This window comes from Epinephelus fuscoguttatus, linkage group LG11 (genome assembly GCF_011397635.1).
Source record: "Epinephelus fuscoguttatus linkage group LG11, E.fuscoguttatus.final_Chr_v1".
NCBI lineage: Eukaryota > Metazoa > Chordata > Actinopteri > Perciformes > Serranidae > Epinephelus > Epinephelus fuscoguttatus.
This window is the reverse complement of record NC_064762.1, coordinates 42,832,325-42,849,928: the sequence shown is the minus strand read 5'-3', so window position 1 is coordinate 42,849,928 and position 17,604 is coordinate 42,832,325. Positions and strand designations below refer to the sequence as shown.

Genomic DNA, 17,604 nt, shown 5'->3' with positions numbered 1-17,604 from the left:
ATCCTTGAGTGGATGGGAGAAAAAGTCACTTGGTGGTGTGCTGCTTTATTAGCTGGCAGAAGAAGGCTGGGAAGATGGTTCCAGGTGCAGTCTTTGTTGGGTCCTTTGTTCCAAAGGTGAAACTCCGAGGAAGCTCGTCGCTCAGGGTTTCGCAGAGTTAGATGCTGGGTGCTAACTCACTTAGTTCCTTGTTGCTGGAAAGCTAGTTGCAAACCTTGTGTTTGCAAGAGAGTCTATGATCAATTGTCCTCCCTTTAGTGGTTTGGGCTATGGGGCAAAGGTCTGGGCCTCTGCTGTTCCAGGCCCAGCCAGAAATAGGTGTGAGCTGTTAAAGCTCCAGAGCAAGAGAGAGAAAAGGCTTGGAGGGAGCAGACCTTGTACAGATGCCTGTGACATCAGAGTCACATGTCACTGTAAAAGTCCTGTCCAATCAAGTTGTGAGACTTGTGTCTCACTGAGTGTGAGGTGAGACCTCCTGTGGAGATGGGTGTCATCTAGCTCTCTTTGTTTGAAAACAAAGAGCCTGCAGAGGAAAAAGTCTTTAAATGCCCAGTGATGATTTTACCAAATGATGAATCATCTGTGGTCTTGTGAATCCCAACACCAGTACAGTATGAGGACCAGCAAGTGACACTTCCACTGGTCATTGTAAAGGGAAGCAGACCTGCTCTGATCAGCCGCAACTGGCTAAAAAAGCTACGGCTGAACTGGAAACAGATCTTCACAGTACACAAAGTGCAAACAAAGATGCATTGTAACACAGGAGAACAAAAGGTGATACAGCGACATCAGGCAGTGTTCACAGAGGACCAAGGCTGTATCCAAGGGTTCAAGGCTAAAATCCACACTGAACCTGATACCACACCAATCTTCTGCAAGGCTCGCCCAGTTCCTTATGCGCTAAAGGAAGCTGTAGAGAGAGAGCTGGATAGGATGGAGAGAGCGAGGGAGATTTCAAAGATCGAAAAAAGTGAGTGGGCAGCTCCCATAGTCACCGTACCCAAGGTCGACAAAACTATCTGTACGCTACATTAGCAAGAGGAACATCTTTCAGTAAACTGGATCTTTCACACACCTACCAACAACTGCAGTTGGATGAAGAGTCAGAAAACTATCTGACTATAAATACGCACATGGGCCTGTACAAGTATCACCGCCTCAGTTATGGGGTTTCTAGTGCTCCTGCAATATTTCAGTCCGTTATGGACCAGATTCTGCAAGGGATGGACCATGTGACATGCTTTTTGGATGACATCCTCATCACTGCTTCCTCAGAGGAGGAGCACTTGACAAGACTGGATAATGTTCTCACACGTTTGGAGAAACATGGCATCAGGGTGAAGCTGTCAAAATGTCAGTTTCTCCAGAGCAGTGTAGAGTATCTGGGACATCGCATTGATAAAGATGGTTTACATCCCACAGAAGAAAAGGTGACTGCCATAACAAATGCACCTGAGCCCACAAATGTCACAGAACAGAAGTCTTTCTTAAGCCTTGTGAACTATTACAGCCGGTTCCTGAATGCGTAAAAGTATTTGAAGATGCAAAGCAACTACTGCAGCAGAGCAAGGTGTTAGTACACTACAACACCCGTCTGCCACTGCGAATTGCATGTGATGCATCGCCTTATGAAGTTGGGGCTGTAATTTCTCATGTAACAGAAAATGGAGAACAACGACCTGTGGCATTTCCATCAAGGACATTCACTGAGCCGGAAAGGAAGTATGCCCAAATTGAAAAAGAGGCACTTGCGATCGTTTTTGGAGTAAAGAAATTTCATAAATATCTCTACAGGAGAAAATTCACGTTCATCACTGATCATAAGCCACTGTTGGCCATCCTGGGGCCAAAATCAGCTGTTCCAACTTTGGCAGCATTAAGAATGCAACGCTGGGCTGTCATAGATAGCCATTCAAAGTGGTTAGAGGTTTTCCCCATGTCCTCCACCACTTCTCACAACACCATTGAAGTGCTGCGCGGTCTGTTTGCTTCGTATGGACTGCCAGAAGAGCTAGTATCAGACAATGGCTCACAGCTGGTGTCAAAAGAGTTTACTCAGTTCCTGGAGAGTAATGGAGTCAAACCCACTGCTGTACCTGCCTACCACCCAGCATCAAACAGAGCAGCAGAGAGATCAGTACAGATCCTAAAACGAGCTCTGATGAAGAATGTGCTAGAAGCAGATGGCAAGGCTTCCCTGCCACTCAGTCACAGAGTTGCGAATTTCCTTTCCATGTACTGCAGCACACCCCACACCGTGACGAGACATACACCAGCTGAGTTATTCCTGAAACGCCAGTTAAGAACCCGTTTCCGTTTGCTCAAGCCAGACAGATCAAAGGAAAACAAGCAGCTCAGAAGCATCATCATAACAAAGGGGTCCCCCCTGTTCGGTTTTTCCTGGAGGGAGAGGCTGTTCGCATATGAAATTTCAGGGGAGGAGTGGAAAAATGGATTCAGGCGAAAGTACTGAAAAGACTGGGAACTGTCACTTACCTGATCCAAGAGGGACAGAGACAGTGTACAGTGCATGTGGATCACATGTTACCATGGCGAGAAAATGTGGAGACTTCCAGTTATCTTGTCTCCACCAGTTGCAGAAAATGTGCCATCAGTACAACTGGACAGTGCTGTTCCAGTTTCTTCACCAAGACCACCAGTGAGCCAGACACCACCCACTGTTCTCACTAAACCAGCTACAGGGACTGCTGAGGTGCCATCATCAGCACCCAGATCACCCGCAACCAAAACCCCGCCTGTGAAACGCAGGTACCAGGAAAGGTTTCGAGTACCACCACAAAGACTGAATCTCTGAAGGCAGTATATTAATCTGTGTTGCAAGATGTACAAATACTGCTGAGTAATATGTTAATGTTACTACAATACTGCAAAGTGATATGTTAGTTACATTTAAGGGTTAAGAGTTTAGTAATGAAAAAAAAGGGGGCAGTTTATGGTTTTGCATTTTTGATTAAGCCTGATGCATTTTTGTTTTGGGGTTGTTGTTGTTTTTTTTAAGGACCTGCCACATTTCTAAAAGGGGAGGAACTGGCAGGAGTGGAGATATTGGTGGAGTTGGGTGTAGACGGAGCGTTCCAGTATTTTGGAGAGCAGTGGGAGATTGGAGATGGGTCTGAAGTTGCCAGGTTCAGGCCAGGTTTTTATCAGGATGGGAGTGATTTTAGCAAGCTTGAGTGAGGGACATAAAACTGATATAAAATAAAACCAATTCTTCATTATGAAAAAATCACCCATTTAAAGTCATTACACTACTGCTGAATGAGCACAAATTCACATTTCTCAAACAACATTTGATATTAATTATTAAATAATATTAATTAACTGCTGCTCATTATTATTATTATTATTGTTATTTATTGCCATTTCTTGTATTTTTGTACTTATTTTGCATGCCTAGTTTTTTAAGTTTTAAAGTTTAAATTTTGAAATCTTTAATCTGACTCTTTCCCCTTGACTGCTGTAACACTGGAATTTCTCAATTATGGGATCAATAAAGGTGTATCTTACCTTATCTTATCTTATCTTATCTTAATGAATAATTAATTAAAAATAATTAATTAATAACCTTCTTTCACATGAAAAACATCTTTAAAATAATGTAAAAATGCAAAATTACAACATATCATAGTTCCCCCCTTTTTTCTTTGAACAAAGGTATTATTGAAGTTTCTCGCCAAAAATTAAATTTTACAAGATTACATTTGAACACATCATGAGGACATTGTAATTCACCTTCACATTATATTCTTTTTACTGAATAGAACTTGAAGACATTAACTGGAAGTTCCCACTACCAGCTGGTAACAGCAAACAGGTAGCTGCTAGGGTTGGGTTATATGGCCCTAAAATAATTTCATTTCTGGGTATTTCTTGCAATAACAATATTCTTGATAATATAACAATTTAGAAAAAAGCAAACAGGTAGCTGCTAGGGTTGGGCTACATGGCCCTAAAATAATTTCATTTCTGGGTATTTCTTGCAGTAACAATATTCTTGATAATACAACAATTTAGAAAAAAAACAATCATATTCAACATAAGAGCATAGAATTGCAACAAAATAAATACATAGTTTTACATGTCAACCTAACAGTTTGCCTTCAAACAATCAGTAAAAACTAAAGATCTTTAGTTTGTGAACAACAGTAACTCAAAGTGAGATTCAGATTCTGTGTACAATATAAATTGTACAACAAAATAAAAATCTACCACAAATTACCCATTTAAACAGTTTCCAAATACAAAAAATATAACTTGGGATCTATATCTATAAATCAACAGTTGATTTCCTTCTCTTTTAGCAAAACCCTAAATGTCAAAATATTATGGGTATCACAATATTCATTTTTCATATCATCAATAATTGAATTGGTATCATGGTGAACAAGATATGACACAACCCTGGTGGCTGGTGCTGATTTCATCACGGGTTTACTGTTCACAATGTACCTTTATCAGAAAATAAATAGGGTGTGTCTCCTGACATAGATTAGAGAGTTTACGGGGTCCTTTCATACTGAAGGCATCCCAGAGAAGATACCTGTACACACATCTGTTGTCCAAAGGATGATGGGATGCCATTACTCTCAAGCCTCGCGTTTTAGCCTGCGCAAAAATGATGTAACATAACAGACAAACACTGGCAACTGCCACTGATACATGTCACCATATTTGCAGACAGGCCAATGGCCAATTAAACAAGGCATATCAGCAGATACCAATGTTTAGGCAATAGAATGGTGCATCCCTTATGTTTGTAGACAAGCAAAATGTAAATGAAAAATATGTATATGTATTTAATGCTGAAAATTCTTGATAAAAGGTTATAATGTAGTTTCAAAAGACATCTCATGATGGTATTAACTGGTTTTTATACCCAAACACATCCTAAGACAAGCCAATTATTGACACACATATAGCTATCCCCCTTTAGCCAACTTCTGTGCCTGATCTGTTCTCCCATACTCCAGTCACATCCCTTCCTCTGCTGCAGCATTTAAACTGTCACAGACCTCCTTCTGCATATCAGCTGTTTTCCTGCTGCCTTGCCGTTGCCACTCTCACCTACAATTTTATGCTTTATGAAAGACAATTGCAGGCGTACATGTAAGCCAAAGGTTGACCTTAGCTTGACATTGCAATGCAGCATACCACCCAACTACTCAATAACTTAATTCAATCCAGCACTCAATTTCACTGTCCTCTTGTGAATGTAACAAGAAGCTCAATCTCATCAAACCCAACATTATTAGTGTTAGAATAAATATACTGCAGAGACAGCAAACCTCTGCCTTTTTATGTACATCAATTTTGGCCATCAGAGCTTTTATCTACGGAAGTCAAGAGCAGCCAGACTTGCTCTTGTATAAAGTCCCTTTTTATCACAAAATAACAACTTCACTGTTGCATTATCTTAAGACATCAAACTGGTATCGCAGGTAGGGTTGCACTGTATACTGGTACCAACGGTAGACCGCGGTACTAAAACACCACGGTACATATGATACCATAATGTTGGAGTACCGTAGTACCACTGTATCTCATGGTACCACTACTGTGGGATAAGTTCAAAGTTCAATTGCATGAGGTTGAGGGTCTGTGGCAGTTTCCCCTGCAACTGGCAACACACCACACCAGCACACCAAACCATCACTCATTCCACATGTAGACCTGCCGTCCCAGCCATCATCTTGGGAGACGTGAAGTCTTTGGCAAATAGAACGGACAAACTTGCCACACTATTTAAGACCCAGAGGACATACTGCGAGTGCAGCATCTTGTGTTTTACGGAGACATGGCTGCGCTCACAAATTCCAGACCGCAGCGTGGTGGTCCCCAGCTTTAGGACTGTATGGGCGGACAGAGATGTTTCACGAAGCAGCATGGAGCAGTAAGAAGAAGGGAGGAGGGATTGCATTGTATGTGAGTGAGAGGTGATGTAAGTCAGGACATATTCACGTGTAAGAACGTTGCTGTAGCCCGGACATTGAACTGCTAGCTGTGGGAATGCGTCCCTACTATCTGCCAAGGGAGTTCATGTCCACCATTGTCACTGGTGACACTGGTGATCAGCTGATGCAGCCATAGCGAGTGGCATCATTCACTCAACAGTCGCAATGCTCAAAACTCAGCACCCAAATGCTTTTGTGGTTACTACTGGGGATTTCAATCATCCCACACTGGACAAAACACTTCCAACATTATTTCAGTATGTTGACTGCCCCACGAGAGACAATAGCCCTTTTTAGGTAGGAATTGTGCAAATCTGCAGGAAAGCCCAATCAGTCTTTTTTCACCATTGGCAGTACGAAAACAAAATCGAGGAGGGTGGAAAATTGTCGCCCATCTACTTTTGTTTATACAGAATGCGCCTTTTTCGGGGCAATGGGGGCGTGAGCAAGTAACAAGACGTGTAGCTCAGCGTGTGATGTAAACAGTGACGTGGGAGGGAAGCCGCGGCTAGTCAGGTGGCGATAGTCAGGCGGCGATTCTCTCGTAAATTGGCCCGTTCTTCACAATTCCCGTTAATGGCCTCTTCATTTGCGAGTGCAAGGAGGACGTGCTATTCCTTGTCTCCTCAGTTGCTCACCTTTACAGTGTCTGTCAGGTTTGCGTTTCCCTCTTGCTACTAGCTGCTCGCTAATTCCTGCTATCAGCTGTTTATCCACCGCCAGTGGCTCGCATGTGCAGCGTCATCAACAGCCCCTACCACAAGTCTTCAACAGCCCCTCCCGTTGCGGAAAGGCCACCTCGGACTGTTTAAACTAAAAGGGTTCCGCCAATATGACTACGGATGATCAACTCGCCTTTCCGCCTCTGTGTGTATAAACGCTTGCAGCTGGCCGGCAAATTGGCCTAACATTCACGGAAAATCTTGCAGTGTAAAAGGGGCTAAAAGCACACTAGACCTCCTGGATGCAAATGCCAGGGATGCAAACAGTGTCATTGCTTCCCCCACTTTTGTTAAGTACATAACTCCACATGTGTTCATTCATAGTTTTGATGCCTTCAGTGAGAATCTACAATGTAAATAGTCATGAAAATAAAGAAAATGCATTGAATGAGAAGGTGTGTCCAAACTTTTGGCCTGTACTGTATGTATATGTATATGTCTGTATGTATGTGTGTAAGTTTGTATATCACCAACTGTTTGCCTTAAACAGCCTAATCATTGTTGTAGTTGTTTAGCAGTAAAAGTTATTTTGAAAGATTTTACTAATTTTGTTTTAAACCTATATCCATGTTATTATTTTTTAGGTGAATCACTCCATGCGCCTTAGCCTAAAGCCACTGCAGCCATGGGTGATCCTCAAGTCCTGTGGGGAAGTGGAGAGTGCCCACTGCACATGTATGGCAGGCGTTGCTGAGAAGTGCGTACATGTTGCGGCCCTCCTTTATAAAATCGACAGCATTAAGACTGCGGGGGACTCTGACACCAACAGATGTTTCAGCCTACTGGTTGGTGCCCTCTAATATGAACAAGGTGAGAGGAGCAGCAGGTGACACCATCGACTACACCACAGGTGCAGCTAGGAAGAAGGCACTTGATCAGTCAGCCAGTGGACTGCACCAAAGTCCATCTGGGATACGGACCTGTATCGGCAAAAAGGTGATACCAATGCGTACACTTGATGACCTAAGTGCACTCACAGACATTATGCACGCTCACAGGTCTGGACTCTGTTCTGTGCTGGAGGGATTCAGCCACATTTATGCAGACCCTGTTCAGCCATGCATTCTGCCCAAGTCACTACTGCGCCTTCGCAACTCATTAATGGATGGCTGTGAATTGTCGGTCCTGCTAAAGCACTGTGAGGGCCTGAGACACCTTGTAGCAGTGACTACAACAGAAGCGGCCAGTTTGGAGAGGCAAACAAGAGCAGCACCAATCTGATCTTTGGTACAAAGCACGAGCAGGAAGGATAACTGCCTCCAACATCCATGCTGTTGTATCCACCTTTCTATCCAGACCAGCTCTGTCAACTGTGAAGAAGGTGTGCTATCCCCAAAACAAATTTACGTCAAACAACGAACAAGATGAAGAGCAGCTCTCTCCTATGGAATGGGGGAGAGCAAAGGAAGCCATAGCAAGGGAGTCATACTACACACAGAATGAGCTGCAACGCAGGGACCTGAAAGTGGAGAAATGTGGTTTCACAATCAATCCATCTTTCCCAGAACTTGGAGCAACCCCTGATGCACTTGTCCACTACACATGTTGTGGGAAAGGCTGTATAGAAATCAAATGCCCTCACAAGCACCGCAACCACAACATCCTGCAGGCCTGTGCATACATACAAGGACTTTTGTCTCCAGTACACTGATGGGATACTGCAGTTGAAGCGCACACACGAGTACTACAAGCAAGTACAAACACAGATCTTTGTGACCAGAACACACTACTGTGACTTTGTTGTGTGGACTAAGAAAACCTGTGTCAGTGTACGGGTCACACCTGACAAAGAACTCTGGGAGAAGACACTTTTGCCAAAGGCACAGAACTTCTACCACACTGTGGTTCTCCCTGAGCTTGTCGCCCACCACTGTACTCAGAAAGCCCCCACCACACGACAAGTCCAACCTTTAGCTGAGTCACAACCATGTCACACACCACAGCCAAAGAAACAGGCACGAAAAAAACGGCGCCAAATTGTAGTACCATTGCAGACAACCCACACAGCTGGATGACATGGTTTGTTGTGGTAACGAAAACTGTGACATAGAGTGGTTTCATCTGGGATGTGTTGGACTCAGTCATGCACCAGCTAAAGACAAGTCATGGTTCTGTGACACATGCACACTGGACTGAAAATTGTCTCTTTGAAAAAAGCGTGTGTGTATGTATGTGTGTGTGAGTGAGAGAGTGTGAGACAGTGTTAATTTGACCGGTTGATCGAATTGTGTTTAGTTTTTTATACAGTTAGTTTTTATGTAGGTTGTTACATTTACTTGAAGTCACGACTCCACTTTACCTCATTTGTTTATGTAGCAACCTTAATACATGTTAAACTTTGTATGCCATCCATTCAATATTTGAATACATTACTTGAAAAGTAACACTTTACCTGTCTTGTACTATGTAGTTACGCTGTGTTGTAACAATGTTCCTGTATTTTTTGTTTTTGTATTATTACTTAAATAAATAAGGAGCCATAACCTCATTCATTCTCCATCCTTTATTTGCAAACATACATTACAGCATTCAATACCTCAAGGTAAAATAAGATAATATAAAAGCAAAAATACACAACAGTACTGGCAACCGATCTAAAATGAGGGCTTCACAACAATACTTGGAGACATATTTGTCAATGCACAAGACACAACCACAATCTTGTCAAGCAAAGTCATGTCCTCACCTTCACATGGGAGCACCATGTTCAGGCGTATGGTGTCATTTAATATGTTGTACTTGGAGCGCATTAACCCTATCACTCTCTCTACATGTATTCTGACATGAGCTATCTTCCTTGTCTCTTCCACATCTTTCGAGTCCAGTTGGCTGCATCCCTTGGTAAATGCAGGAGTTTTCAGTGTGGCGCCCATAAAGGCCACACTTTCCTTAATGTCAAATCCACGATCTGCCAACACCATGTCTCCAGGTGAGAGCTTCTGAAGAAAGCCGCTTTCCTCAGCTATCTGCTTGTCACTGACCCCCCCCCCCCCTTTGGGAAAGAAAGAGATGGTTCCTTGTGGAGTAATGCCAATGGTCATGGTCTGCCAGCCTTTGTAGTTAGAGTAAGTCTGAGCCTTTGCACATAGATTCTGTGCTCTCGCTCTGGTATGCTGTCCTGCATGCAATGCCTCTCTGGCCAGTGCACCAAAGGGCTGAGGTGTGCATACAGTACATTGATGGTGTCACAGAAGACAGTGCATGTGTGCTGTCGGCTGATGTCAAAAAGATGAGCTAGGTGATCGAGAGGCAGATTCAGCCTCATGCGCATAAGGGTCAGGAGGAGCATCTGAAAATGGGAACGTTTTCGTCCTGTCGTACTCTTTGGTAGGCTGGGGAGAATCTGTGTCAGCACACCCATCAAAAGAGTAAAAGATGGAAGCCCAGTGTAGTACTTCACCACTGAATCATCTTTCATGAAATTCTCATCCAGGCTCTTTTTGGAGAGCTCTTCCTTCAGTTTACGATTCTCTTCCAACAAGCGGTGTATTTCGGCCACCTTGATGCAACATTGGCTGCAGTCCTGCTGTTCACCAGTGTTGTCATTCGGTGCACCTTCATCCGCCTGGGAACTCTGTGCTGGCACATCTGAATGCCCTGCATCCATCTCAGTCACAGGTGCAGTGTTATCTGATGGAAATAACAACAATAATAGTAATGAGTTTCATTTGAAACTCATTACTCATTACAAATCCAAAGAGTCAAGTTGCTTTAAAGAGGGGATAAAAACAAACAAGTAAAAAAAAGAACATTAGACAAATGATGACAATAAAAATTAAAAATAAACATATGGCATAAACAAAACCAAAAGATGGGTAGCTTAAAAGTAGGAATTAATCATCAGAATCAGATTTGACCCAATAAATTTACCCAGGTACAGGAAAGCTGAATCATCCATCTCTGTCTCAGGGCCTGTGTTAGCAGGTGGAGGTGCAGGTACTGATGGTTCATCCATATGTTCTGCAGATGCTGTGTTCTTCCCCATGGATGCTTGTTCCTGGAGTCTCTTCACCCTCCCGCTTAGCCGGTTAAACCTCTCTGGGTTTGTAGGTTTTACTTCTGTATGGCCCAGGTGTAATGAAGGCACCCAGTCAGCATCACACTCCAGCATTTCATATGCTGGTTTGCCTGGAAATACAAAGAAAACACACAGAAAAAAAGTGCTAAGTCGATGTTGAATCAATTTAATTTATGTATTTATATAATTCATATTCATTGATTGGTCTGTGTGGTGACAAACTTCCTTGTCCAACTATGCTACCAACTAGTTTTGCAAACACAGGTAATATCAAGTAGACTATAGATGGAAATAAGCTTCCCTGCTCAGTATGGTACACCCATCTTGTTATTTCTATATATATAACTAATGTCAGTGCACACTGTCCTGTTAACTAAATAAAATAAAATAAAAATTAAAAAAATAACCTGTACATAATCCTTTTATAGTGTTACACTCAGCACTTGTGATTGTGTTACAACACATCTCCTCTACCATGCACGCTAGTCACGCTAACGTTACTAGTCACCACACTGTGATATATTAGTTGGGAGTCATTTTTAACTTACTTTTGTGAAAATGCCTTGAACACACTACCATGTGTGTGGGGATTTTCATTTCGAAGGTGATGTTTGGTCTTCTTACAGCTGCTATCCATGCAGTCCGACGCCTCTTTGTTACTTCACAGACATGGCTAGAGTTACTGTCTTTCTTCCACGTAGGAAAATGATAAAAACCCATTCCTGTGTTGATTCGTTTACCTTTGTAGTCATGAGAACAGCTATGACAGTTAATAACACAACAGCTCCTCGCCATATCACTATGTAATGCTGAAGTTGAACTAGTAGTACTTGTAGTAGAGCAAGATAAACAACGACTTCAACTTGCCTCTTCTTCCCAGAATGCTTAGCGGTTCTACTGCTACTGCTAACCACCTCTATGTTGATTGAAATCATGGTTGATGGGACAGCTACGTCACTCTTGAAAACGGAATGCATTTATACAGCACTTTCTACTCTTTAACCTCTTCATGTGCTTTATAACACGAGCACCATACACCCATTCACACAGACATTCAAGTTCATTCATTAGGAAAAAAAACCTGATATAAACATCTCACTTTCGAGGGGGCTACCTACTCATCAGATAAATGTTCACACTAGGGTTGCCAACTCCCTGAAAAATAAATAAGGGACACCTAGTTTGCAGGGCCAGCCGACCCAATTGCCTTCACCCCTCCCGGCTTGCCTTTTTTTGTGTGTGTGAAACGATTTTTAAACTATTTGACTCGGACCTGAATTTAATTCGATGCATGTTGAGTGATACACATACATGGAAAACAAATTATTATTCAACAATGCATTTTTTAGTGCAAAATAACAAATCTCTTTCAAAGAAATGTGTCCTGCTTAACTTAACAGAATAAAATATATCTCTTTCCTCTAACAGAACTATGTCCTGCTTAACAGAAAACAGAATAAAAATAAATATCTTTCTTTAACAGAACTCTTTCCTGCTTAACTGGAAACAAAATAAAAATAAATATCCTTCTTTAACAGAACTCTATCCGGCTTAACTGAAAACAGTATAAAATAACAGAAAACATTAGAAAGCAGAAAAATCCTGTAATAGTGCACATTTAGTGCAATAAGAAAAGTGCAAACAGTCTGTGGAAAAGTTGTAAACATAAACACTTTGTGCCTCAAAGGCCATGACTGTACAGTTGTAGTAAAAAAGAAAAAAAAAGATTGAACTCATGGACTCAAAAGCTCAGTGCTACATCATGTGGAGACAGCCTATTTTTTCCATTTGTATTTCTTTTGAGCTCTTGCTGCAAGTAAGGAGTTGTTTGTCTTTTAGTGCTACAGAGTAAAACTCTGAGCAAGACATTTCATAATTTAGACTGATAATGAGCTCACTCCTAATTAGTTCAGCAGAACATTTGTTCTGCACATCAGTCCACTTATTTTTCATGAAAGAGAAAATCCTCTCCACAAACCCAGTGGAAGATGGAATGCTGAGGACAAAGGATACAACAGCCTGGATGTTGGGGAGGTCAGCTGCCTGGAAAATTTGCATCGACCTCTCTGCTGTTCCCTTGGACTGCCACTTTTCCTTCTCCTGAGGTACTGTAGTGAGGCACTCCAGAAGGCTGTTTGCAGTCACACACTCTTCATAAAGCTCATTCATAGAGATGTTTAGCCTGCCAACAGAGATGAAAAGTTGTATGACCTGAGTCATAAGTGGCACATAGGTCATTTACAGTGGTTAATAAATGGAAAAAAATCTTATTGTATATATTAATAATTTTCTATAGTATTTTAAGTACCTGTAAAGTTTATTTATTTATCCTTCCATCCATCAGGTATATGAACTGTTTGAATTTGTAAGATGTTGTGTAAAAGGTTGTATATGTGTGTATACTGTAAAGTAAGTTTATGATTATGTATTTATTTGTATATACACGGGTTAAAGCAAGAAAAAAATTTGTGCCTGAAATGTGGAGCAAGGAAGATTTGTGTGCCTGAAATCTGAAATCTTTTCCGGAGCGGGGGGCTTGGTGTTGCAGTCACAAAATGAAGAAATAGAATAATAAAATGCTGCTTTTATTCATTGACTTACCAATATTAAGAATGTACTTCATACTTACCAGCCGATTTTCTACAAAAAAGTTCTTTTTTTTAAATACCTTAAGTAAATTTATCTGGTAGTAGGATTTTAATTAGGGCTGCATGATTCTGAATAAATATCTAATTGTTGATTATTTTGACTGATACTTCAACTCAACACAAACTACAACACAAATCTCACTTGAAATGCCTTTAATAAATACATTAAATTATCTCTAAACCAAAAGCATCTGATCCAGCCTGAATAAGAGATAAAGAGAGTGGCAGGAACCTTGGTCACTACATTAATAGCTTTAGTAGGCCTAGTTACTTTTCAGATTAAACTTTTATAGCATAATGAGTTTATAAATAAAGATTAAACTTTCTGTGGTTACCAGACTTTCTGACTTATCTCTTCCTACATCTCTGTTTTGCCTTGGTGCTATTTATTTTTAGAAGCTAAATCATTTAGGCTGTTTGCAAAATTGTATCGCGCTTGATGTGAATTAAACAGGCAGTTATGTCAAAATTTCGCCTCTGGGCAAGCATGTCATCATTGAAATGGATCATATAATGTTGTGGTGGTGACTTTAAAACTTCAGCATAGAGGATTTTTATTGCAACTTTCGTTTTTGTCTGGTTTCTGTTACCTTACCTTCAAAATTACCGCTGGCTTACCAGAGCCTCTCCCGCTCCATCTGTGCTCTGTGTCTCAATGTGACATGATGAGAAAGCATGCACAGGCATCAGTGTTGATTGGCTATCACTTGTGCCGTGTAACCAATCAGAGGGGGCTGTAGGCAGGACATTGTTACAAAGCCCAGTGCAGTGGGGACTGCAGGCAGGTAGGGAAACGGCTGTATCACAGCCAAAGGAGCGGCTTTTAAAATACATTTATTTGATCGATTACCAATGAAAAAACGTCCGATGCCGATTACGGTAAACAATAGGTTGTGTTTACTCGCACACTGTGCGCCTAAATCATTTTCCAGGTTCGCACATATATATATATATATATATATATATATATATATATATATATATATATATATATACATATATACAGTACAGGCCAAAAGTTTGGACACACCTTCTCATTCAATGCGTTTTCTTTATTTTCATGACTATTTACATTGTAGATTCTCACTGAAGGCATCAAAACTATGAATGAACACATGTGGAGTTATGTACTTAACAAAAAAAGGTGAAATAACTGAAAACATGTTTTATATTCTAGTTTCTTCAAAATAGCCACCCTTTGCTCTGATTACTGCTTTGCACACTCTTGGCATTCTCTCCATGAGCTTCAAGAGGTAGTCACCTGAAATGGTTTTCCAACAGTCTTGAAGGAGTTCCCAGAGGTGTTTAGCACTTGTTGGCCCCTTTGCCTTCACTCTGCGGTCCAGCTCACCCCAAACCATCTCGACTGGGTTCAGGTCCGGTGACTGTGGAGGCCAGGTCATCTGCCGCAGCACTCCATCACTCTCCTTCTTGGTCAAATAGCCCTTACACAGCCTGGAGGTGTGTTTGGGGTCATTGTCCTGCTGAAAAATAAATGATCGTCCAACTAAACGCAAACCGGATGGGATGGCAACAAAACTGGCACACATGAGGACCGACCCAAGAAAGGAAGTCCAAGAGTCACCTCTGCTTCTGAGGAGAAGTTCATCCGAGTCACCAGCCTCAGAAATCGCAAGTTAACAGCAGCTCAGATCAGAGACCAGATGAATGCCACACAGAGTTCTAGCAGCAGACCCATCTCTAGAACAACTGTTAAGAGGAGACTGCGCGAATCAGGCCTCCATGGTCAAATAGCTGCTAGGAAACCACTGCTAAGGAGAGGCAACAAGCAGAAGAGATTTGTTTGGGCCAAGAAACACAAGGAATGGACATTAGACCAGTGGAAATCTGTGCTTTGGTCTGATGAGTCCAAATTTGAGATCTTTGGTTCCAACCGCCGTGTCTTTGTGAGACGCAGAAAAGGTGAACGGATGGATTCCACATGCCTGGTTCCCACTGTGAAGCATGGAGGAGGAGGTGTGATGGTGTGGGGGTGTTTTGCTGGTGACACTGTTGGGGATTTATTCAAAATTGAAGGCACACTGAACCAGCATGGCTACCACAGCATCCTGCAGCGACATGCCATCCCATCCGGTTTGCGTTTAGTTGGACGATCATTTATTTTTCAGCAGGACAATGACCCCAAACACACCTCCAGGCTGTGTAAGGGCTATTTGACCAAGAAGGAGAGTGATGGAGTGCTGCGGCAGATGACCTGGCCTCCACAGTCACCGGACCTGAACCCAGTCGAGATGGTTTGGGGTGAGCTGGACCGCAGAGTGAAGGCAAAGGGGCCAACAAGTGCTAAACACCTCTGGGAACTCCTTCAAGACTGTTGGAAAACCATTTCAGGTGACTACCTCTTGAAGCTCATGGAGAGAATGCCAAGAGTGTGCAAAGCAGTAATCAGAGCAAAGGGTGGCTATTTTGAAGAAACTAGAATATAAAACATGTTTTCAGTTATTTCACCTTTTTTGTTAAGTACATAACTCCACATGTGTTCATTCATAGTTTTGATGCCTTCAGTGAGAATCTACAATGTAAATAGTCATGAAAATAAAGAAAACGCATTGAATGAGAAGGTGTGTCCAAACTTTTGGCCTGTACTGTATATATATATATATATATATATATATGTATATATACAGTTAGGGGCAAATGCGACTGCAGAGCACTTCTGCCCGTGCTGGACAGAAACTTCGCCACGCCGGAAATCCGGCGCTGTGCCGGAGAACTTTAACCCCTGTATATATTATCTATCAATTGTATTTATTTGTTTATAACCATCAATAATTATTAAAACATGGTTTATCACAATGCTGGTAATTGTTTCATTCTTACCTGCGAACCAGGTGAAGCCACTCAGTGATCTTCTCCATGTCATCAAAGTAGACCTTCCCAGATGCTAGAGAGAGGGGCTGCAGGTGCACTTTTTCCAGTCACATGTTCTCTTTTTCCCATTCATGTCTGTATTTTTGCAGCCTTTTCTTTTTTTTTCTCTCAGAGGAGTAACGTTACTGCTCGCAGTGGAAGGTGTACTGTTGGCAGTGTCCTATGAATCCGTGTCATCCGTGTTATCCATGTTACTTTGTTTTCCCAGTTGCCTGAGCCTCTTGTCTTGCGGTATCTTCTTGCAAGCAGCCGTACCTCGACCAATGAGATGAGCCGGATTTTGCATTGTCATACTCGTGTGTGAGTGTGCTGTCAGCTCCTTGGTCACAGAGCAGGAGAGGGCTGCCAATAAGGTTCCCGTAAATTTTCATATAAAACGCCCTGTCATTTATTGATTCCGTTGACATTTTACAGACTATCCTGATTCTCATGGAAACACGGGACAAAGTGCGTCCCTTTTCAGCTCAATATGGGATGCATAACTTTGTTTCTAAATACAGGACGATTCCGTTTTTCAAGAGACGGTTGGCAACCCTAGTTCACACGTACTCACATGGGGGTGCGTGTGAATGCTCACTGTGCGGGGCTTCGGTACCTCTGCTGAAGGAAACTTTAACATGTAGCTGTGTTGGGCAGTAGCATTACTACAAGTAGCGTTGTTACTAACTTCACTGCATTTCTCAGCAGCGTGATGGAAACATCACTACTTTCTTTGTCAAATAGTCAAATAGCCCTCAGTAGCTTTGTTGATTAATTGACTGAGCAGCGCAGCAGCGTCCACAAAAAGGATAAGTAATGTGACTAACGCCAGCGTCACACAAAGGCATGTAGATGAGGAAAGCACTTCCGTAAGACATCACATACTAGTCCTTCAGTTTATTCTGCTTGCTGCCAGCCTTACAGCCTTACTGTGCCTCTGAGTGGCTACACTGCACTTCTGGACTTGTTGCTCATGTGTCTTGCCCATAGACTGTGTATATTTAGTGGATTTGCAGTGGACACTGGAGAAAAACACACGAAAAGAGCTAGAGAGACAGAGAACAGTATTAAGAAGGAAGAGAGGAGAGAGAGAGACATACTGATGTCACATGGTATTGGCAGGATATGTTCATGTTCTAATGTCCACAAAAAGTTTAAGTTGATAAAAGTAGGTCTGTTATTTTACTGATTATATAACTGTCTTTTATTTATTCTGGTTTTATTAAGTAAAAAATATATTTTGGAATTACCTTTTTGAAATACTGACATAGACAGCCTGCTGAAAGAGGGCAAGACAGAGAAATGCATTAAGTAGGACAAGAAGAGAGAAAGAGAGAGCGCAATAGGCCCGACTGATGATGTCATGTTATTGG

The 17,604-nt window shown here is 41.9% G+C and overlaps 1 protein-coding gene and 1 pseudogene across 1 annotated transcript in view; both read right to left on the bottom strand.

Annotated features, from left to right (window-relative positions):
* Positions 1 to 17,604, bottom strand: part of ptchd4 (patched domain containing 4) — a 271,230-nt gene that overhangs the window by 237,355 nt on the left and 16,271 nt on the right. The window lies entirely within an intron of this gene.
* LOC125897379 (uncharacterized) lies at positions 9,101 to 16,596 on the bottom strand (annotated as a pseudogene).